Source organism: Ursus arctos, unplaced genomic scaffold (assembly GCF_023065955.2).
Source record: "Ursus arctos isolate Adak ecotype North America unplaced genomic scaffold, UrsArc2.0 scaffold_9, whole genome shotgun sequence".
Taxonomy (NCBI): Eukaryota; Metazoa; Chordata; class Mammalia; order Carnivora; family Ursidae; genus Ursus; species Ursus arctos.
Window position 1 is genome coordinate 34378000 of NW_026623111.1, and position 24872 is coordinate 34402871.

Genomic DNA, 24872 nt, shown 5'->3' on the forward strand with positions numbered 1-24872 from the left:
AGGTTTGCTTATAAAATTTCTACTATAGTAATATCCAATTCTGAGCTGGCTTTGGGAGTCTAGTATTAGGAAATTAGAGAAGCCTATTATAATGCCCGTGGGTGAGACGAGTGAAGTCTTAATAAAAGCATAGTGGACTTGCTGTGTGTAGTTTAAAATTGTACTTAACACACTCTTAGGTAATACTCTACATAATCTCTTCACATATTGTTTTCTTTGGGATCAGCCTCATTTATTTTATTAATTTTTTTTTAAATTTGAGTATAGTGGACCGAACTGTTACATTAGTTTCAAGATTTACAACATAGTGATTGAATATTTCTGTACATTATGCTGTGCTCACCACAATATAGCTACCATCTGTCACCATACAGTGCTATTACAATACTATATTGACTCTACTGACTATATTCTCTTACTGCACCTTTTATTCCTGTGACTTATTCATTCCATAACTGGAAGCCTGTATCCCCCACTCCCCTTCACCCATTCTGCCCATCCCCCACCTCCAGTTCCCTCTGGCAATCACCAGTTTGTTGTCTGTATTTATAGGTCTGATTCTTCAGCTGCATTTGTTTCCTTTTTTTAAACTGGTTAAAAACCTGTGCAGAGAGTTATAACTGTGTTTAAAAAAAAATAAATGTTGAAAGTACAGTATTAGTATACCAAGAAGCAAAATAATAAAATAACTAATAGGTAACTATTAAAAAACAAGATGGTTCAATTTGGTCATTCAAGTAAAAGTAACCATACATGTGAAATATTTATTCCATGTAAAGACTAATGGCAACTTTTATGTGATACACTTGGATATATCATTCTCACCCTAATAGAATTCTCCATTTTTGTACTTTAAGACTAGTTCATTATACAGCTCACCTTCTATACCTAATTTGAGCGTCAACAAAGACAACTGTTACTGAGAGTATTATGTCTTGAAAATTATTAATGTAGAGCCGAGTATCATTGATATATGAGAGTTACTTATCAGCATTTACCATATAGTGAAATATGAAATTGACTAGTGTAATTTTTCAAAAGCAATTAGTTGTCTAAGTTGAAGATAAGGGATTAAGTGTAAAATATTTCTAAGGCAAACTAGGGTAAATTAAACATCACACATTTAAAAGTTTAAACATGACACTTGCAAGCTAATATCACCTTGCAGCATGGTGATGAATGTCAGTGTGCTCCTTCTGGGTAAACAGAGGAAGTTCAGTATTACAATGACAGCTACAGGTCTTAAATAATTGCCTTGAAACACTAGATGATAGAGTATTCCAGTTGTTCCGTGTTTCTTTGCTGCAAAAAAAGGAAAGTAGGATAAGCCATGCCCCTGAAGGTCTATTTAAACGGCAGCAGAGTTACCAAAGAATGTCAAACGATCGACTATGAGTTTTCTCCTCTGAAATCACAGATTGTTTTTTCAACTAAAATGAAGTTATGTTTTTATCATGACAAACCAATTGAATAGTTAAACATACTTGGTAGGAACTGATTGCTTCAATGCATCATGGCCTTTAATTAGCTTGAATTATAACTTTCATTGATTTGACTGACAACCAGCTATTATAGCACCATGAAGAAACATCTTCTTCTCTTCATATTTGCAGAAATTGATGAAATTTCAGTGTGGTCCAAAAAATATTTGTTGAACATCACTATGTGCTATACATAGTGCTGTGTACTGCTGCTTTATGAAGTAAGTGAAAGGAACAGGAATATAAACTAATAACCACAATTGCTGGACCAGAGAGTGTGCTAATATCACAACGTCAAGCATAGAAGCACTGGAGTGAAGTGCAAAATTGTCAGAGAAACCGGTAATATCTATTTTCATGTTAGTAACTATTTCACATACAGATGCATCCTGAGCAGAATAGGCAGAAAGTGTAAAGGCACATGTAATCACAAGTAAACTGGTATCTAGAGGTCATAAATCTAGAGAGGTAGTCAAACGTTATCTCATAAATGTTCTTGTTGTTAAGTTTGTTCTAAATCTTACAGATAACGGGAAGCCAAAGACTGTTTTCAAGGAAGGAGTAGTGTGACCTGTTTTGTTTTAGAAATATTTGCTTGGAAAGCAGTTTAGAGGATGGATTTTAAGGGTGCCAAATATTCCATGAGACCAGATAGAAGGTTATGGTAACGTTCTATCATGTAGACTGTTTTGGTTCATTGGCTGTGGACATGAGAACAAAGGAGATCTTGAGAATAACAAGTGGATTCCAACCTTGAGTCATTGAGTAGATGGTCATTGAGTAGATGTTAGACTTTGGGATAAAGAATACAGGAGGTTTTCTTGAGATCAGATAATGAGTTGTTTTGAGATATAATTGAGTATAAAATTCATTTGGGATGTCCAGTAGGTGGTAGGTAGTTTACTAAATGAACTTAAGGGAGAGGTACAGCTTTCTATGCATATTTCTCAGACATTAGTATACAGATTAGTGCTGCAAACTTTAGTTAGGTCAGAATTATTTGGAGATAATATTTAGAGTGCGAAGACGAGTGCAATTGTTGAGAACTCTTATATTGAAGGAGTGGGAAGGGAAAGAGCACATCATCAAGGAAATTAAAGAAAAATAATCAGAAAGCAGGAATGCAAACCAAGAAAAGAAGGGCATTATGAATAGAGAGGCAATTTTTTTTAAAGGAGTGGGAATTATCAAAATGCCATAAAGTGTTCAGTTATGATGAGAACTAAAAAGTATGGAAAGATTTAGTGACTAGCAATTCATGCCCATGATGAGAGTAACTTCAACAAAGATGTAGAAGCAAAAACCACATTCTAATCATGAAAAATTCAATGCGGAACTGAAAAAGACAGAAGAGAGGTAGGGCTCTGCCCATAGGGATACAGGACCTAGGTAAGATGCTTGAGTATTAAAGAAAAAAAGAACTTTGCACAAACTGTAATATATGACGTCTACTATTAGCCAGGTAAGATATTCTTAATATTCTGCTTTTCAATATTTTATCTTTTAAGGTAAAAGTAAAGACAAGGAAAAAAAAGTGTTATCAGAAATGTTCTCATAGAATGTTATTTTGGAGGTGGTATGGTAAAAAAGCTAACTATAAAACCCTGGATTCCTATCACCTCAGTTCAAATTATGCTCTGTCTCTTGCTAATTGTTTGACCCCAGATAGTGAATAAATCTCCTCTGCCTCAGTTTTCTCATCTGTAATGTAAGGACATGAATGGGTTTGTGTCAAGAATAAATTAGCACACACACACACACACACACACACTATATTTATAAAAGATCTGGAACACATAAGTGCTTAATAAAGGTAAACTTTATTATCTCTCTAGTAAAGAGAGATTCTTTATTCTTTATTCAATATTTATTCTGTTAAAATATATGTCAAAATATGTATAGGCCAGTGGAGATTTTAAGTAGCTCCATAGTGATGCTGAAACTTTGGCACATGATAGGCATACCACAAATTCTGGTTTTCTTTTCCCCTTTTTAAATCTTCCCTTCATCACAGGTGGTATTAGATGGTGGCCATGGATTGTTAGAAGATGTTAAATAGTACTCTTAAGTTACCCTTAATATAGTGAAAATGTTCCATGTTTTCATCAAGTCTTACAGTTTTTATTGTACAAATCCTTCATTTCCTTGTGGTTAAATTTAATCTTAAGTATTTTATTGTTTTTAATGCTATTGAAATAAAGATTAGATTTTCCTTCTAATTACAATTTGGTATCTGGAATTGGCTTCTATTAAGTGTGATTTCACATAGGTCTGAGACAAGTGTGATATCTGACTTTATGATATGCAACAATATTTTTAATTGACAAAATTCTCAGTTGTCAGTGAAAGAAGAAAACTTTGGAAAAGAGGGACAAAGAAGTGGAGAAAAAGAAGAGAAAGAAGAAAGGAAGGCAAAAGAGAAAGAACAAAGGAAGGGAAAGAAGGGGAAAAAGTACATACGTAGAGAATAACTATATTTTAATAATTATATAAGAAAAGACTGGTTAGAAAAATCTACCAAATTCATGAGTTGCAGTCTTAATAGTGAATGTGTTTGCCTGATGGGATATTTATTTTTCTTCTTTAAATTTTTAGTATTTCTTTTTGTATTTTCCGTAATTAGGGCATGCTTATTTTTAACTTGGAAAAACTTTAATTAAAAATACCATATGTGATATATTTTCTCTGCTTTCTATGTTGAATGCATGTTTTAGACAAAATTAAATGCTGTCGTGGTTTCGAACGAGGTAATTTATGGCCGCTCGAAGAAGGCACTTCATCAAAGTCGATTTCATAGTTCTCTTTGTGAGAAACATACTGGCTTTATGCAGGGGGTAAAATTTTCCCCAAACCTTTTCTTACTTTATATGACACAGCAGAAGTACACTTAGTATTTTGTCTAGTCTGACTTAAAATGATTTCATGCTATTGATACTCTTTCAACTTCTCACTATGTAAGATCTTATGATACTTTCGTGCTCAGTTTTATCATGAATCACTTCCTATTTCACCAACACGCCAGAAAGTTCACCGATATCACTGGCTAAATGCTCAGAAAATCAAATTCCATACCTTATTTTGGAGGCCAAGATTTGGGTAATTTCATATATCAAAAACAGTGAAGCAGAATAAACTTGTCTCCTGAAAAATATGGCAAAAACAATCAATATTTACTTAACAATTGTCTGAGGTCATTAATGTATGTGACATGTAATCCTCTGAAAAGTAGGTTATGGGTAAGGAGACAGAGCTTCAAGGAGGCTAGAGAACAATCAGGGATGGGGCTGGCACAGCTCTAAGAATTCCTGCTTTTTAATTTCCATCACATTGCAGTGCTTTCTGCATTAATTAAATCATACAAATGAAAAGAAACATTGCTTATAAAAAAACAGAGAAGATTAAAAAAGAAAACAATTTTTCGAGTCAAAACAAGCAAGTCCTAGCTTAATCTGTGGTACATATGCATGTATGTGTACACACACACACACACACACACACACACTCTTTCCCCGTGGGAGTTCAACTCTAATCCATGATTCAATCCATTCTACTACTCCCACTGCACCCTGTCTTATTTTCCCCCAAAGACTCACGAAATGGAAATGTGCTAGACCCTCCTTATACTTTTTCCAGACATGTCTAATTCTGCCTGAGTCACATATGGAACACAGTGTCACCTCTCATGCCTGAAACTCTGATATACTTCATATGTCTTTGAAACGAGAAGCTAATTATTATGTTCTGTGGAACTCTTCTGAAATAAGTTGTAAAAGAAACCATTATTGTCATTCATTTTAGTTCAATCTGGTTAAAATAACTGGTTTATATTCGACTATATTTGGGTAAAATTTCAGTGGGAAGAACCCAGGTTGTTAGTAAATTAAATTATTCTTGCTTTACTTTTAGAGAATGATGAAGACAAACAAGTAATATTTTTTCAATAATTTATTTTTTTTAAAGATTTATTTATTTATTTTGAGAGAGAGATTGAGAGAGAGAGAGAGCTGAGGAGTGGAGGGGCAGAGGGAGAGAGAGTCTTAAGCAGGCTCTGTGCTGATGGTGGAGAGCCTGACCCTGAGATTAGGACTTGAGCTGAAACCAAGAGTTGGCGTCCCTCAATAATTTATTTTGAAAGTAAGCATTTCCAAAGGTGTCTTGATATCAGTGTTCTTTCAGCATAATTTTATTTACCATTTCCTTTATTCTGCACAAATAATAAATGTACGAAGGGGGGCCCTAATTATTTTGCACTTATTTTATAGAACTCGGACAAATACAATTTTTCACCATTTTCAAAAGAATTACACAAGTTTTCTTCTGAAACACAATTAACAAGAAAATAGTCTTCCTAGGACACCCCATCTCCAAGCCCTCCTATTAGATAGCTCTGTGCTAGAATTTTCTCACCTACCCTTCCCTCTTGTTTCTGTGTGGTGACAGCTCTTTAGCAATCAACTCTTTAAGTTTTCACTGAACTGTCATAAAGACACAACTTAAGATTCGTTTTAAGGATGTTAATTATTTTTAACGTACACAAACATGTTTCATTTATGGTTAAGTAGGCAACTAATTTTAAAATATGCCTCAGATTTATGCTAAAAGCTGCTTGTTGATAGATCTGTCATAAAGTTTTCCTTCACACTCAAGTAGATGTGACAAAGTGCGACGGAAAATACATAAACAAGTGGTTCAATAAGACTCCAAAGAACACCAGTTAAAAGAGAAAATATGTAAGGAAGAATTTAAGCTTGAAAATTCCAGCTTAAAGGATCTATAACCCCAAGAGAAAAAGGAACAGAAAGAGATTTAACTTTGTAAGGTTAAATATAGACCTGTTCATGTATTTTATTATTCTAATTTAAGTTTTCAAAAGTTCAAAGGATCCCCCAAAGAAATTGATCTCTACATGATATATGATGTTGCTGTTTAATAATATTTTAGAGACAGAGAAAAACAATATCACAAGAGGATGAGATTAATTTGAGCATTCTGCATTCAAAGAATATGTGATTTCAAGTTCCTAAGAAATACATTTATTTTGTAATAGAACTCGCTTTATAACAGAGACTTGTTTGGGTGGCAGAACGACAAAGATGCTACTGCAGTGTGTGAGGAGGGATTAATGAATTCTGAACTCTTCGCGTCTGTTCCATAACCCCGCGCTATACTATAATCATAAACAAATGAGCGTACGCAATACCACTAGGACTTTGTGATTACCGAGCTGATATCTTCTGGTGATGCTATTTTCATTTTGAAATGTTTTCATTCTGATATTGTTTTTCTACAATGAGGAATAGGGAGTTCAAGGAATATACAGACGTAAACAAGTATCGTGGCAGTGACATTGTCACCCCTCCTTGAATACGTCCCCTGTCTTAGGGACTATTGCAGTGACCTCCCACAGTGGGCAGTGTTTATTTCTCTGCCTCCTGATTGTATGTTTGGATAGATGATTTCTTCTGGCCAATAGAATGACATGGAAATGATGGTGTGTCTGTTCTAAGCCCAGGCATCAGGGGATCTTTTATGTTTCTATTTGCTCTAGTTCACCCTCGTTATCGCCCCTGGAACAACATGCTATTGCAAACTCACTGGTTCCAAGAGGGAGATGAAATGCAAGTGGAACCGAGCCGCCACCAGCAAGCCAAGCCGAGATCAGCAGCTCGGAGCTGGCTGTAAACCCATCAACCAGCCCAGCTGAGACCAGTGAAACCACCCATCTCAATCCAGTTGAGGGCAGCCAAATCCTCAGGTGGTCTGTGGACTTGTGAGCTAAATAGAGGCTTACATTTTAAATTTGCTAATATATTATTTGTTATGCAGAATTACTGTGGCTAAAGACAGCTGTTAGAAGTATGACTTCTTGCCTTTTTAAACTGTTAATTCCGGTATAATTAACATCCTGTGTTATGTTAGTTTCAGGTATATAACATAGTGATTCAACACTACAGTAATTCAATGCATTACACAACACAGTGCTCATTACGGTAAGTGTACTCTTAACCCCCTTTACCTATTTCACCCATTCCTCCACCCACCTCCCCTATGGTAACTACCAGTTTTTCCCCTAGTTTAAGAGTCTGGGCTTTTTTTGGGGGGGGGGGATATCTTTTTCTCTTCGTTCATTTGTTTTGTTTCCTATATTCCACATGTGAGTGAAATCATATTGTATATGCCTTTCTCTGACTTATTTCACTTTATATAATACCCTCTAGATCCATCTATGTTGTTGTAAATGGAAAGATTTCATTTTTTTATGGCTGAATAATATTCTATTCTATATATACACCACATCTTTATCCATTTATCTATGGGTAGATACTGGGTTCCTTCCGAAATTTGGCTATTGTAAATAATGCTACTATAAACACAGGGGTGCAAATATCTTTTCAAATTAGTGTTTTTGTATTGTTTGGGTAAATACCCAGTAGGGGAATTGCTTGATCATATGGTAATTCTACCTTTAATTTTTTTAGGAACCCCCATACCGTTTTCCACAGTGGCTGCACCAGTTCGCATTCCCACAAACAGTGCACAAGGGTTCCTTTTTCTCCACATCCCCCCAACACTTGTTATTTGCAGTCTTTTTGATTCTAGCCATTCTGACAGGTGTGAGGTGACATCTCATTGTGGTTTTGATTTGCATTTCCCTGATGAGTGATGTTGAGCATCTTTTCATGTGTCTGTTGGCCATCTGTATGCCTTCTCTGGAGAAATATCTGTTCATGTCTTCTGAGTATGGCTTCTTTTTTGAAGATGTTCACAGTGAGTTGGGAATGGACTTGAGTTACGGAGATCACCTTGCAGGCTGTTGCAGTGTTCATGTGTCCAGTGATCTGAATCAGGTATTAGAAATTAGAATGGTAAGTAAAGGAGAGTTACGGAAGGCATTTCATGCAGAGTTTGGGCCAAATTAGAAGACTTACTGCAAAGCAAAAAGAAAAAAGATAGATTAATAAGAAAATGAATATGTAATTTCTAGATCTTCACTGTCTAACACAGAAGCCATTAGCCGCATATGACAATTTAAATATAAAGTAATTAAAATTACGTAAAATAAAAAATTAGTTTCTCATTCTCACTAGCCACATTTCAAGTGCCCAATAGCCACATATCCTTAGTGGCTACCATATGGATAGTTCATAAAACATTTGATGATTGCACAAAGTTTCATTAGACGGCGCTAAGACAGCACTGTCTAGACGACCAAAGGCTCTCTGAGCCCCATTTCTTTATCTGCCTTATGAACATAATAATTATTGCCATAAATATCCCCTGATACAGCAGTGAGGATTCAACTTAATGCATGGAAGCACTTTGCAAACCGAAAAATGCTTTGTAAGTATAAAGCACTATTGTTGTTATTGTTCAGTGGAATGATCATTATGCCTTTGACTATAAAAAGAAATTCTTATATCACAACGTCTGTAGGAGTTGGCTTCTCTGAGATATCCAATGACCTTGATAATTGCTCTAACTCCTAGGAAGCAAGCATAAAAATATTAAAAAGTAAAATTTCTTATAAATGAGAATTAAAATTATTGCTGCTTTAGTGCCTGCTAGCGTATCCGAGGGATGCGAAGTTTTATATATTAATGCTTGGAGCTCAGCAATGTCTATTGAAGTTATACATGATATTTAGAAAATTTTCCAGGGCAAAAACTAATCCTAATAAAATGACAAGTTGTGGTTCCAACAATCTTCATATTTTTATGAAGTTAATTGATTATTTTATTTGTTTTAAGTAGATACAGGCAAGTAAACTCCTTAGTTCAAATATTAGATACCTTATTCCTTTATATTTTCATAAATTCAGATACTTTACACCATATTGACAAATATAGCAAAAACTGGGAGTAACATTTCTTCAAATTTCAAATACATGACCCTAAAGCCAGCCCTGTTTACATACTTCAATCATTGGGTGGGGAGCTGGATGATATGAACTTTAACTTCTTTTCCTCATCTTGCTGAAGTGCTAGAAATGTTGAAGTTGAAAGGAAACTGAGACACAAATTGTCCAATCTACCAAGTGTTTAGATGGGGGCCCTAAGGTTCATGGTCCTACCTCTAAGACCTAAGAGGTAATTCACTAATCAGGGGCAATGCTACAGTCCCAGTTGAGTACTTTTTCTACTATATCAGGCAGCTTTTACAAGAGAAGATTAAAAAAAAAAATTTGCTCAATTTTAGTCCTTTGAGCAGAGATCACTAATTGGGGGTGGGGGTGGGGGTGGGGAGGAGAGATGGCACACTTCCATGGATGGAAGTGCTTTTTATTTTATTTATTTATCTATTTTAAGATTTTTTATTTTTATTTATTTGACAGAGAGAGACAGCCAGCGAGAGAGGGAACACAAGCAGGGGGAGTGGGAGAGGAAGAAGCAGGCTCCCAGTGGAGAAGCCTGATGTGGGGCTCGATCCCAGATCACCGGGATCACGCCCTGAGCGAAGGCAGACGCTTAAGGACTGCGCCACCCAGGCGCCCTGGAAGTGCTTTTTAAACCCAAAAATAGTTTTATAGTCATTACAATAAACTTGTAAAGTCAGAATATTTTATATTAAAAATAAAAATATAAATATATAAAAATATATCTAAAAAATGTGGATTTCCATTCTCTTTTGAAAAATCAGGATACTTTGGGCATATATTCTCACACGTGTGGCGGCGACAGCCTGACCCTGGAAAGTAATCAGTGCCCCCATCCATCACCAACCAGAAGATCAATGCTCTCCAGTGTATCCCAGTCTCCATTCTTCCCAACTTTTTTGTATCTAGCCTGTTTTCTCCTTTAGGTTAGCTGCCCTGTATCAGTTAGATCTTTTGAACTCTGGTTAAGGCAGATTACATCTTCAGTGGTCCCTTACCTGAGATTGTATCTCCTCTCCAGAAATGGGTAGGGAAAGGCTAACACAGGCACACAGGACTGGAGAGGGAAGGGCTGCTCCTGATGGAATAGCTAGGTGCAGTCCCATGCAGGCATGCCAAGGTAATTTTGCAATGTTTTGATTCTCATACTTTTCTGATATCAGGATGCTATTGCTCCCTACCATTTAAATTGGACTTTGCATGGTGGCCATGCTATCTTTATGTATAAAATAACTCACCTGGTTTTTCTGAATAGCTATTCTCTGAATAATGACTGTGACTGGAACCTCAGGACTCAATAATTTAAAAATTCTTGATGGTCCCCTTGACCTCTCTCTCTATGCCCATTCCCTGTTGAGAATAAAAATGTGGAGGTACCTGATTGAATGTTTGAGCACATTCTTGTTTATACTGATGCACAAGTCCCCAGGGTCGTCTCCAGTATTGTCCTGCAAGCAACACGTACTTAGCAGCGTCATATCCCAACTCCCTGCTGTAATCAACCCTCCAGAGAAATTTGATTTTTAATTAAGTGTAGCAGAGGTTTACTTTTGTTCTAGAGCTGATTAATCAGAACTTTGTTATTTGTGTTGTGAAAGGGAATAATTTAACTATACCTTTAATTAGACAAGGAGGAATTTACTTTCACGATCTTATATCTAGCCAAGACAAGAGCACATGCCCCAAAACCAAGATATAAGGTGGTTGAAATATTCCATAGCGAGTGATGCAGGGGTTAGACCTTTGGATAATAAACATGTTAACTGGTGAGTTCTGCACTGTGCATTCCCTGAATTCCTTATCTTATAGGGTAAATTATTTTATTATTTATTTTAAGTCTTTTAATTTTTTTTTTTTCTCAAATTGCTCTCATTGAACTTTTGGGATGAAAATCAGGTCAAATATTTTCCTCACTGTATTAGTCAGACAGGTGTCTCAGACTGGTGGCTTCGACAACAACAACAAAAATTTTCTCACAGTTCTGGAGGTTAGAACCCAGACCAAAGTCCAGCAGGATTGGTTTCTGGTGAGAGCTCTTCCTGGCTCATAGATGGTCACCTTCTGGTTGTGTCCTCACATGGCAGTAAAGGAGCAAGAGCAAGCTCCCTGGTGTGTCTTCTTCTTTTAAAAGCCATTTACCCATTCTCCTACCCACCTTTCCCCAGGCAACCACCAGTTTGTTCTCTCTCTGTATTTGAGTCTGTTTGCTTGTTTCTTGGTTGGTGCCTTTTCTTATAAGGACACTAATCCCATAGGATCAGGGACCCATCCCATTGACCTCATTGAAACTTAATTACCTTCTAAAGGTCCTATCTATAAATATAGTTACCTTGGGGGTTAGAACTGCAACATATGAATTTTAAGGGGACAAAATTCAGTCTACAGCACTCAGATAAGGCCTCCTATTCCCTCTCGTCCATTATCTTTATATTCTTTTGAGTAGAAACTTTGAGACCAGTGTGATCCCCTTAGGCTGAATATCTTTTGGTCTTGTCACCACAAAAGGTTAAATTATAAGCATGGAGACCCAGGGTTTCTTCTCTTCTGGCCCAGATATCACAACTTTCTGTCATCTACTCCTCCTTACATATGTCTTCCTTCAGCTTTTCCTATCCAGGAAGCATAACTGTCATAATCCAAATAAATATCTTATCAGATAATAGAGGGGAGCCCCGACTCCTGAGTAATAAACTGAACACATAGCTGTGTGGCCCTTCTGAATTTGAATCCTGAATGTGAAGCATGAAACAAAAAATAATCTTAAATCATAAATACCAATACCTTTCAAAAACCCCTTTTCTCCACCATAATGTGTATTTCTTCAAGCAGATTTTTTAGAAATGGAAAGCTTTTAAAGGAAAGAGACAGACACAGAGTGGCGTATGCTTAGACACACATGAACTGCACGTACTAAGGGTGCGTGCATGATCTCTTTGAATCCTTACAAAAGCCTTTCTAGTAAGTTCTAACCATTCTGTTTTAACTGAGAAAACTGAGGTTCACACAGAAATGATTCTCTCAAGTTTATAAACTTTATATGTTAACAAAAATAGGATTCTAATCCAGCTTTGCTGGACACCAGACTGGAGGAAGATTCCCAAGTGGACCCAGAGTCATTACTTTACCATTTTTTCATGTAAAAGCTAACTCCATAGTGCCAAGAATAGGTAAATATAGATCTGTCTAAATAAATAATGTGAGTCCTGCTTTGTGTGAATGGATTTTTCCCTTCGCCCCTGTGGCCTTGAAGCTCTAAGCCAAATGGGAATCCTAGTACATCAAGCTGATCATTCTATTGATACACTTATATTTTCTTTTCTGACATTCTGTTTCTACTTATGTTTTCTATGTAAGACAATCCATTTTGAACTAACCCACTGAAATTTACTTGGAAGGGAGATATTAAGTTCAAACTGCCAATATTCTGCCTTACTTATTTCAGGAAAAATCTTGTGTTACGCAACTCCAAAAGTCTATGTTAGACACAGAAAATGTGTTTATAGCAAGAGGAGCCAAAGAAGTTAATATCTTTAAATTATACTCTTATTTGGTGAAGTTGAAAGTTAAAAAAAAGTTATACTTTTTAAAAGGATCAATTTAGAAAAAGCATTTTTCAAATTTTTGGAAGAGTCATGTAGACATACTTTCATATATGGTTTGCTTATTTCTTTTACTCAACAAATATTTATTGAATGCTATACTTTGGGGTAAATCCTGGAGATAAATGTTGATTAAGTTCTCATAACGTTTACGGTGCAGTGAGAATGGCAAAGATCAATCAAATAACCACACAAGCATGCAAAATTAATCCGGCAGATGCTGAAAAGCACAGACTTTATGTTATGGTGTCTATGATAAAAGGTATTGGACCAAGTCAGGAAGGTCAGGGAAGGCTTTAGCTGGTGTCCAAAAAATTAGAATTAATAAGGCAAAAAAGCAAAAGAGGCACACTATGGGAAGGGGAAATATCATTGTAAAGACTCTTCCTGGAAAGCAGATGGCATCTTGACCCTTAGCGAGACTCAAGGTCATGGGTGGGAGGCAGATGACATAATCATATTTAGGTTTTGAAAAGCTCATTCTGGCCCCCGTGTAGGCAATGGACTGGTAATTGTTAGGAGTCCATTGTAATAGCCTAGGTGAGTATTCCAGTGAGATAATGATAGCTAGAGATTCTTCCATATGCCTCAGTTACCTAAGCTATGGTTTTCATGAATTGGCTCCTGAAACAAAGTCAGGAAGGCACAAACATTTTGGGGGTCAGAAATTTGTTTTATGATTTTTTAACATTTTTCCCATTTTTTATTTTTGAAATAGTTTTAGATTTTTAAATACCAGAGAAATCTCATATATTCTTCTATACTCTTCACATAGATTTCCACATGTTCTCACTTTATATAACCACATATAATTTTCAATTGATGCAATGCTATTAGCTAATTTGCATATCACATTCAAATCTGCCGATTGTCTTACTTATGTCTTATACCTGATCCAGACATTGATTTAGAGTCGTATATTGCATTTAGTTGTCATGTCACCTTAGTTTCTTTTAATCCAGAATAGTTTCTCAACTTTGCCTTTCATAATCTTGACACTTGTGAAGAGTACTCGTCAGTTATTTTGTAGAATGACCTTCAATTTGAGATTGTCTGATGTTTCCTCCTGATTAAGTTTAGGTTTGGCAAAAATATACAAAAACAAATAAAATTAAGTGCTTTTGTAACCTCTGTGCAGCATCATTTCAGGAGACACATAGGGTCAATTTTCTCACTAATGGTGATATTAATTTTGGTCACTTGGATAAGTGGTGGCTGCCATGTTTCTCCACTGGAGAATTACTGTCACTCTTTTTCTCTTTGTAGTTCGTAATTATCTTGAGGGGATATAGTTGAAGACTATGTAAATACTGTGCTTCATCATTTTTGCCCACCAATTTTATCATCTATTGATGAGTCTTGCCTAAAACAATTATTATATGGTATTTGCTAAATAGTGAATTTTTCTCTTTTCATCATTTCTTCTAAATATATTGATTGGAATTTCATGGTAAGGAAGAGTTTTCTCTTTTTCCTCATTTATTTTTATTCAAGTACTTATTTATGTCAGTTATTTATTTATTTATATTTATATTATTTATATTTATTTTAATTTATACCATTTATATTTAAATATATACCAAACATATTTATTTATTATTTTATAATTTAATTATTTATTTATATCATTTATTTTTATTTAGTCAATTATTTATTACATAAATACATTTATTTTTATTATTTTTGTATCTTTCAATTATTTATATAATTTTTATTTGTATCTCTATGTTATATTTTTTACTTATTTATAAACTCACTGATACTTGGTTTATTCTATAGGTTATAATCTATTGCTATCATTATTTTATTTTGTTCCTTGAATTGTCCTAGATTTGGCATTTGTAAATACCTTTTCATTGACTCCTGTGTCCTTTGGACATGTCTCTAACATTAAAAAATAAGAAATTTACTTACTTCCTGGCACCACAAGTTTGTCCAAGATTATCTTGTACTTTTCTTATCCTAGTCCTATAATGCCATTTATTCAAGAAGGAGAGCCAAAGAATCTCTAATATGTTGATCCTCAAAAAGGGCTCTCAATATAGGATAAAATTAAACTCATACACTAGTCATATACTGATCTAAACATAAAAGTCATTCTTAATGGAGCAGAGTATCCCTAATTAGTTATGGAAAAGTAAAAACTCTTAAGAAAGCCAAACAAATTTTCTAACCATTATAGAAAATAAATGTCTGTGATAGGAGCTAGTTAAAATTTAAATCATTTTAACTTAAGCAGTAGGAATGAGATGGGGAGCTAGACAAAATGCATGTGAGAGTAGCTTATTTCTAAAGCCCAAGGTCCAAACAAGTACCTAAGAGTCTAGAGAGATTCCTTAACACTATTTCCCTGAAGATTAATCCCATCCAAGAAAATTGCCCAGACTGCAGGGTTTGTCTTCTTCTGGGAATGTCAGGTCTGAGAATTATTTACAAAGCATTACATAGCAGGAGAACTAAAGGAGTCAGTCCATAAAAACCTAACTCTTGAAGCCTGAAGCTGAGGCTTGTAGAGTTCAGGAAGTGATGGTTGGCCATACCGTTTCACCAGCCTTTGCAGCATTTGAACAAATTAAATATTTGATTTAGCACATTTTAGAAGACCCCTGTGATAATGCAACTCCTCTCTGGGACTTGGCATGCAACTGAATGCTTAGGCAAGCGTGGTCTAGGAGAAAGTCGCTGAAATGTGTAGCAGCAAGTGCAAGAGGAAAACAGGGCCACAGAGCTTTGGAATATAACACATATATAGATATAGACATATGCTTACATATACATTAATATCAAGTATTTTTCTTTTTTTATTTTTATTTTTTTTAAAGATTTTATTTATTTATTCGACAGAGAGACAGCCAGAGAGAGAGGGAACACAAGCAGGGGGAGTGGGAGAGGAAGAAGCAGGCTCCCAGCGGAGGAGCCTGATGTGGGGCTCGATCCCATAACGCCGGGATCACGCCCTGAGCCAAAGGCAGACGCTTAACTGCTGTGCCACCCAGGCGCCCCAAGTATTTTTCTTTTTTTTAAAGATTTTATTTATTTATTTGAGACACACACACACACACACACACACACACACACACACACACACAGAACACAAGCAGAGGAGGATCAGAGAGAGAGGGAGAGGCGGACTCCCTGCTGAGCAGGGAGCCCAACACGGGGCTCGATCCTAGGACCCCAAGATCATGACCTGAGCTGAAGGCAGACGCTTAACCGACTGAGCCACCCAGGTGCCCCACATTATTATCAATTATGTTTCAACAAACACGAGTCAGGAGAAAGTTAAAAAGGAAAGCAACGTTTAAACTGAACTAGCTATCTCCTTGAAAAAAACATAGCATTCATGATTATTTTGGTGATCATTTTTTTTTAATAGAAAGTGGCTTTCTTCATCTGTTGTAAGACATGATTCATTTGTAGAGAACATAAAAAAGAATCGAGAAGAGCTGTGATAGAGCGGATAGCTAGCTCCAGCTTTCTTTAGATGCCTTCAGCTCACCTCCTCTTTTTGAACACTAGTGTGTAGACTTAAGGAGACCAAACAAAATTGCTAGTGCGAAGTCTCCAGTCTCCTCCATAAAAAGAGCTGATCCTGTAGTTTTCAGGGGCAATTTATGAAAGAATTTGTTCACTTAATGACATATCCATCTTCCTTTAAGACATAGCTATAATTCTCTGTGTGTTCAGCACGCTGCTTCAGATCTTAGTGATATGCAACTAAATCAAAAATAGCAGGTATATTTCTTAAACTAGAAACAGAAATAATTATGACTATGTTTGAAACCATTTTTAGCAGAGTACTGGTGGGGCAAAAGAGGACATGATTTGCCATTAAAAACAATATTAAATGGTAAAAGAATTATTTATATAAATAGTTATGAGATAATGGTACAAGTCATTTGATTTTATCTTAGAAAATATTTATTTGAATATTTAGCTTATTTTTACATTAGTTATATCCAAGTCTCTCTTATATTCAAGGCTGTGATATCCATGTGCAAGTTAGAAAGCCTGAGCTGTCTTATATCTGTCTTATATCTGTCACTTTCTTTTAATGTCTACCTTAGTTTTCAGCTACTGAATGACTGTAGAATAAAAAGTAAAGGATACTAAGGAATAAAACTGTAGGAATTATATATAAACTCATTTTAAAAGATTATAGTAGCGCTCTCTGTTTTGAGTGATTCTCATCTTTGCTTTTGATTATTAATGCTTTGGTGGAGACCATAAGCCAAAATATTGTGAGGTGAGTATAAGACGTGATGTGCTGTACTTTCATAATATTTCCCCTTTCAAGGACGTTAATATTGGCATCAGATCTGTCAGGAGAAAATAGCCATAATTGCATGATGGAATAAATGATGAAATACCTTATTTATTGGAAGTAGAGAATGTGCAGAAATACAAAGGTAGGTTGAAACTTAAAAAATCACAACAAATCCACACTGTCTCTTCTTTTCTTATTTTTCTTCCACTTCCCCCCTTTATTCAAAGGGTGACCTGGGTGTAGTAAAAATAATATTAATAATTCATTTTGAGTGCTAGTCAAGAAGAAGTTGCATCAGCTTCTCATTTGAAGACTTTTGAACGACAGCTGTAGTTCAATTGCCTGAGTGTCTAAATTGATTCTGTAATATAATTGCTGGAAGACCACAGATGAGGAAAATGATTTATGTCTCTCTATGCAATTTTTTCTAGTCCATGTCCATCATTTTGTTGAGATGGAAACATCTGAAAAGTTGTTATCTCTAGACTAAGCAGCAAATAGAATTTGTCACTTTTCTATTGCATATGACTGAAATGCCTTTGGTCGGCATAGTTTGTATCCTACCTTTTCTTCTTAATAACGTCGGGAGAGCCAACTTTCCTGAACACTCATTATGGAAAAAGAGAGATATTGATAAATACATAATCATAAATCAAAATGACTGAAAATTTCCAGTCATGGTACAGTACAAACATGAATATTTATGCCCCTAGGTAATAAATATTCTCCCTGTAAATTAATAGGTTGGCATCTGATTTAGAAATCAGTATTTGTTAATTTGGTTGGCCTGAGTCTCTCCTCTGGGCAAACTAAATAAGATTTGCAGATCTGCAAAATTGAGAATCAGCTTAGAACAGCTTCTCCTGGTGACATCTGAGAGTAACACGTGGATAATACCTTTATACATCCCTTGAGAAAAGCTAATACAAATGTAAAGTACTAGGAAGCCAGGAGTAGAGGACAAGAAAATGTAGATCCTCCTAATTCAGAAATGAATCCACCTGCTTTCTTCTCAATTATTACAATGTATATTCAAGAGTTTCTTAAAAAGTTACTACCTGATGACAAACAGATCGTCTCCAGTATTGTTTACTGGCAAGGAACACTTCTGTGGTTTCAGCACATTAAAAGCAACAACAACAACAAAAAAACTCATTGCCGTTTAACAGCTGCAGAAAAATGTTTTTGTGAATGCATGTGACATACCTTCTGCAGCTTCCAGAACTAAGTCGTGGCATGGATAGTTGAGGGTTGTTTTCCTGAGAAATGTAGAGACCTACGGGGACAAGGCTGCTGGCTAATAATTTTAAGCAGGACTTACTACATCCATTCAACAAACAGCACCATTCCATCTAGGTAGACCCTCTGTGGATATTTCTCCCCCTGTACCTGCCAGCGAAGAAGGGCCTTTGCTACATAATCAAACGTGAGGAATAAACGTAATGCCCCGTGTGACCCTACTGGCGTATGCTATCGCTGTTGTTAGTGTAAATACTAGGCTTTCCTCTTAATATCCTTGCTTCTGTTTGAAGAATCAGCACACAGTGAGGATTATGCTTTTGGGGTTGTGCCTTTCTCATTACTTTGGAAAGGAAACACCATAAAATATATTAGAATCAATGACACAATAAAACATATCGAGTGACAGTGTGTGATGTCTGACAATATGTGACAATGTGTGGTATTTCTGTATCTGGGATTTTAGACATGTGCTCTGCCTTCTGGCAATTTCCCAACGAGACTTATGAAATAGCTCTGCCTTGGAGATACCTTTTTATCTTGACTGCTCTTTCCATCCAGGAGAATACATGAGTGAGAATCAGCTTTTTCCTCTGTGTAGCTCCTTTCCCATCAGATATGAAGAGAAATGGGGAAAAATGCCTCCATCTAGATTTGATGAAAATATGAATCACAGTTGCCTTGTTGCTCTGACTAGTTATAAAGTGGCCACTTCTGGAGTTATTTATATATATATATTTTTAAACTAGTAGAGATGTTTGTGGAAGAGTGTTCATAATCTGGTGAGAGTGTGGAAAAGTGAAAGGAACACCAGACTCACTGACCAACGACCCCAGTGGAACCCTGATCTCACGTATTTCACGGAGCTGTGTGACGCTGCTTTTGTGATTTTTAGCTTGGCAATATTTGGAAAGTCCAAAAATTACAGTGAACCATCATTCTTTTGTGTGTAAAATGGGAATAAGAATCACTTTACTGATGTGAGAAGTAAATGTGATATCTCGTGTGACCGTGATGGCGGGGGATAATGCTCAGTAAATAGCAGCATTAGTTATTACGGTAAGTAAACTCAGAAAATGCATAGCAGGTAGCCAGATATCTCAAACTGAGTTTATTCTTCGTTATGAAAAAAGAACCCACAGATTTCTTCTCAGTGTAAAAGATTTGCATGCTTCTATACCATATGTTATTTCAGAAAAAATAAAAGATTGGAGGTATTAATACTTCTTGTGTGATATAGCTTTATGATATTACATTTTTCACACAAAAGTATTAATACCTTTGAGGTTTTCAGAGGACATACTATTTGTCCTTAAACATTGCCCGAGTTTGGGTTTCTGATAGGAGTGTTTAAAATCTAATTCTTAGTGATAGAAAAATGAATGCATGCTGAAATTGGGGAACAAATTTATCAGGTCAATAAATAATTAGTTGTGGATTTATACTGTGATTTAGGAAAATGTGCCTATGGTTATGATTTACCTAGGAGGAGAATGCAGCAAAATATTTTGTAGTTCTATTTTTCAAAATACCATAAATAGTTGGAGAACATGATTATTAGTCATATACTAACAATTTTCAGAATATTAGCATCCAAATGAAAATGTTCAGGTCTTATTAAACTATTCCAACTTTAAAACCAAAACCTTTATATGAAAATTCATCTTTTGTGCCATCCATTCATTCCACATGAATATTTATTGGGTCCCTGAATTTACAATGCAGAGAAAATGAGTTTCCAAGTTCATAGTTGTGGTTTATGTGGACTCCAAATTATTTCACCACTGAAAACAGTCAGAATAGAGGGCAGCTGGACAGGGATGGTATTTAAAAGACAACGTGTGTTGATGTCCATGGTGTGGCCCTATCCAGCTTTCCAACCCCAGCTTGTGCCACTCTTGTCCTCTATGATCCAGCTAAGCTCTCTTCAACATAGCCCTATTATATCCCGACCTAGTTCTGAATGTAAACCATCTTTCAGTTCTTTATACAGCAACTTGGGGCAGTAACTTTCCCAAGGCCTTTGTATACTCCCCCAATGCATATTTCCTATTATGTCTGCCTTTCTGCATTTATGGGAATACCCACATCATAAATTTCACCAGCAAGTCCAAATCCCTGACTTCTTTGCATGAGGAAGCAGATCCATGATGAGGACTCACCGATCAGACCTACTCTCAGTAAACCCTCAAAAGCTCTGGACGGTGCTTCACTTTTTCCTGTCACTGCAGGAATGGAGATGTCTGGGTTTTGGTGACCATAGTAGCAGTTTTTCAGTGGTGAGGAAGTCAAGTTCTTCACACCAAAGTGACATTGGTGGGCAGAAGATATGGCTTACCCTGGTCCTGGTGGGGCAGCAGAAACATCACCAGCTGTTACTTTGTTGTGTGGGTTTGGATTTTGTCCTGGAATGCTTTGTCTCAGAGCCTGGCTCTCCATTCTTCCAGACAATGGTGTAAGTTACCTGATAGACTTTCAACATCTTCCGGTGACCAGCTAGAGTTAGCCTCTATTACTTGGCAACTGTGAATTCCGTTAAACATCCCAGTAAAAGAGCCTCCTTCAGCTATTTTCTTTCTTAGTGTTGTTTCGTTTCCTTCTTAACACTTAACGCAGGTTGACTTGATTTTTACGTCTCCAAAAGTTCTGTGCGCTTCTTCAGGGCCGAGGTAGCCTTCTTATGTACACTGTATCCCCTGCATCAAGTGTGGTACTTGACGCTTAATAATCACTCAATAAATGTTTTTGAAGCAAAATATGGAGGATATGAAAGCTTTCATTGTTCTAAACTGGTATTGTTTGCCTGGTGAAGGAATTAATGAATTAAGAGCCTTATCTCTTTCTGACTTCGTCTGATTTCCCCAGATTAAACGGAGCCTGAGGCAAAGGTGTATGGTTTCTCCTGGATCAGGGAGTACAATCCCAGGGAGCAGAAGTGAGGGACAAGGAGAGCTAAGTAGGGCTCATGAGAGAGTCCACGTGAGAATGTGCTATTGAGTTGACTGCCAGTAGGTGAGTCTGACTATTTGATATTATTGGATCATTCAATGCGAAGCTGTATCCTTGTGTCTCAGGACAGTCCGCTGGGAGAAAGGTGAAGGGCTTATCAACAAAGGTATATGTCATGGAGGGCTAAATGTCCTTCCCTTTAGGGTTCACCTACAGGTATTCAGAAGCATCCTAAGCCCTCAACGGGAGCACCAGGGCAGCACATGGGAGCACACGAGCGCTGGCAAGAGGAAAGCTATGTGGCAAGGTCATGCCTGCAGGAAGGGTACTGTAGCTCTCACAGAGCTTCTGGCTGTAGTGACAGCTCAGATGAAAGAAAGGTAAAATCCGAGAAGATCTCCGTACGAGAGGTGTAACACACTTTTCACTTCTCATACTGTACTTCGGGGAAATAGTTGGATTGAAAGCTTGCTCTGGGTGTTATACGCAAATAATGAATCATGGAACACTACATCAAAAACTAAGGATGTACTGTATGGTGACAAACATAACATAATAAAAAATTATTAAAAAAATAAAGCTTGCTCTGAGCATGAGTGAAGGACATTCATAATATTTTTTCTTAGATCTTTTTTGGATGAGAATTGAGTCTCCAGCCAAATGGCCAAGGAAATTGTTCCTCATAATTTATACAGCAGATCTAGACCCCTGACCCCTTTCGATTAGTTCGAAGATGAGCACCTTGAACTTGCAATCTGTGGCAACTAGAGTCTCAACTTGGTGATGTGAAATTGGGAGTGGAGGAGAGAGGATTCGGTCTATTCCTTGGTGCTACATCTGTAACATTTAAAGGCAAAAGCTCACACATAAAGTATTCTTATTGAATAAAATTGGAGGCAGTAGCATTCTGTTCTATGAAGTTAAAAATCACAGCTTAGTGGGAGCGCCTGTAACTATGTAAATGGAAAGCAAAGCCAGTGAGAGCAACGCTAAACATATTAGCATTCCATTAAGTTAATATTCTTGCACCTTTCTTCCCTGGAGATTTAAGGCTTCAGAACTTAAATGGTTTTCATATCCTCTTCTGATATCCTCCTGGTAATTATGTCTTTAGAGTTGCTCTCCTTCTAAATGCTCCTACTTTTCAGCATCACTCATATGCTCTGTGGCACATTTTTGTTGACCCAGGATCAGGCTGACCCAATACCTTGCCCTCCCTTGCTGGTACATATTATTTTTGGTATTTGCCTGTATTTTTATTTATTTATAATTTTTGTGGATAAGAAATCCATACCCATGAAAAAAGTATGCAAGGGTGACAGTTTTCCTAATCCAAGAGTTTTCTTATTGTCACAAAATTTATCTTAAACTCTGCTTGAGAAATACAATTTGCAATTAGAGATATTTTTGTCTTGTGGGTTTAAAATAATGGGCAGCTTGGTGGCAGTGCTTGTGATTCTATAAATTGAGAAATAAAGTGTAAGCAGAAATCAGCATACGAGGATTCTGTCAAGTTAATGTTTTCCAGTTTCTCTTTTAAAGAATTTTGATTGCTTTCCCACTATTAACAGCTAAATCCATAAAAAATGCAGGCTGTTCAAGATGATAGTATTTTCCTGCATCACTTTCTCACTTGACCTAGCAATGTGATAAAGTATCCACACTGGGGTCAGAAATATGTAATCTTATTTCCTCCACTTTGAATTTTCCTATTACATTTTTAAACAGCATTTATTAAGCCTAAGTTCAAATATTCAAATCTGTTTCAGAAAATATAGTTCAACACCCTTGACATTAAAAAAAAAAAAAAACTCTCTAAGTGCTTGCAAGATTCCTTCTCAGGTGAGTTGGAAAAATACATAATAATGATAGTAATAATTATCTACTGCTTCCAAAACATATTACCAGTTATTAGGGCAATGCTGGTCTGAATGAAAATACATATAGAATGAGACAATCCTTTTTTTTTTCCAGGCAGTCATGACAATTGGACGGTATGATTTACAGATTACAAGAATGGCTCTGGATTTAGACAAAGCTACATTTAGATTCCAGTTTTGCAATCAACATGCTTAACTTACTACCATGTGACCTTGAACTCTGTTTTCTCATCTTTGGTAGATTCCTACCCCTGAATAGTAGTTGTATAAAATAAATGAGATAATGGAGAGCTTAGGATATACTGAGCACTCAACATACGACGGCCTAGGAGAGGTATCATAGCTCAGTGATTAAGAGCAGAGACTTTGGATTTCAATAAACCTACCACCTCCTCCTGCTCGTGTGATCTTGGGCAAGTCTACTGGTTCACAGAGATTTCATACCTCAGTTGTGAAATGACGGCTATGATATATATATAATCACAGGGTTTTTTCTTGGGTAAAAATTATATATGATACATGTAAAGTACTTAGGACAATACCTGAAACATGGTAAGTACTTAATAAACACTAGCTATAAGAGATTCAACTTCATCAGAAAGGATGCCGCTAGTTATATTGAGGCTCCTTGAAAATTTTATTAGGGTACTATTTAGATCTTACAATTCAAGTTTTTTACTTAAATGTAAGTAAGGGGAATTTTCAATGTATATCACCAGACTTAATTGATAAAAACATACTTTTTATTTTAATAACTGATATATTAATAAGGTAATAGTATCTACAAGACTTGCATTTTTTTCCATTAGACAATATATATATAAATATGTATATATATACTATATATATACACAATATATATGAAACACACATATATATGTGTGTGTGTATATATATATATGTATATATATAGTATATATATATGTATCTCATACCCCCCTTTTTGAGAAGTACTTCTTAAAGAAAAAACCAAAAAAATTCATAATTCTTTTATAAATTGTTTATTTTAAACCATATCATACTCATAACTAGAAGTATTCTTGCTTTTTGAGTCTTTATCTCATTTTTCACATATCTGCTTAGTGTTTGTTATTTTCTGCTAAGCCAATACTCATTGTACTTTGAAAAACAAAAGAGAAATCTTAAAAAAGCCAATATAAATATAGACCTAGTAATATATTTTGGAAAGTGCAATATCTGGTATTGCTCTTTTTTAGGATTTAATGTATTTCAATATTTTATCTGGATGATTTATTTTGGTAACTTTCCCTCCATGCTGTGGAAGCAACTTTCTGGAAGAAAAAACACTGATTGAGTGATTATAGCCCCTATTTGTAGACAAGTCTACTTTTTCACTGTTCCTAGGACCTAGAGAAGCATATATTCATTCTTAATCACAAAGACCTGTTCTCATAGTAGAGCAGAAAATGTGGAATTTGTCAAAAATATGTCTACTTTGAGAATGACCCTAGGCAAGACATGATGTTACTTTTCTTTAGAATCTGCAATTTCGAATGTTTAAGCAGCAGTGGAAAACTATGTAGAAATATCAAGCTTACAAATGCCTGTTCTTTGAGTGCCTAG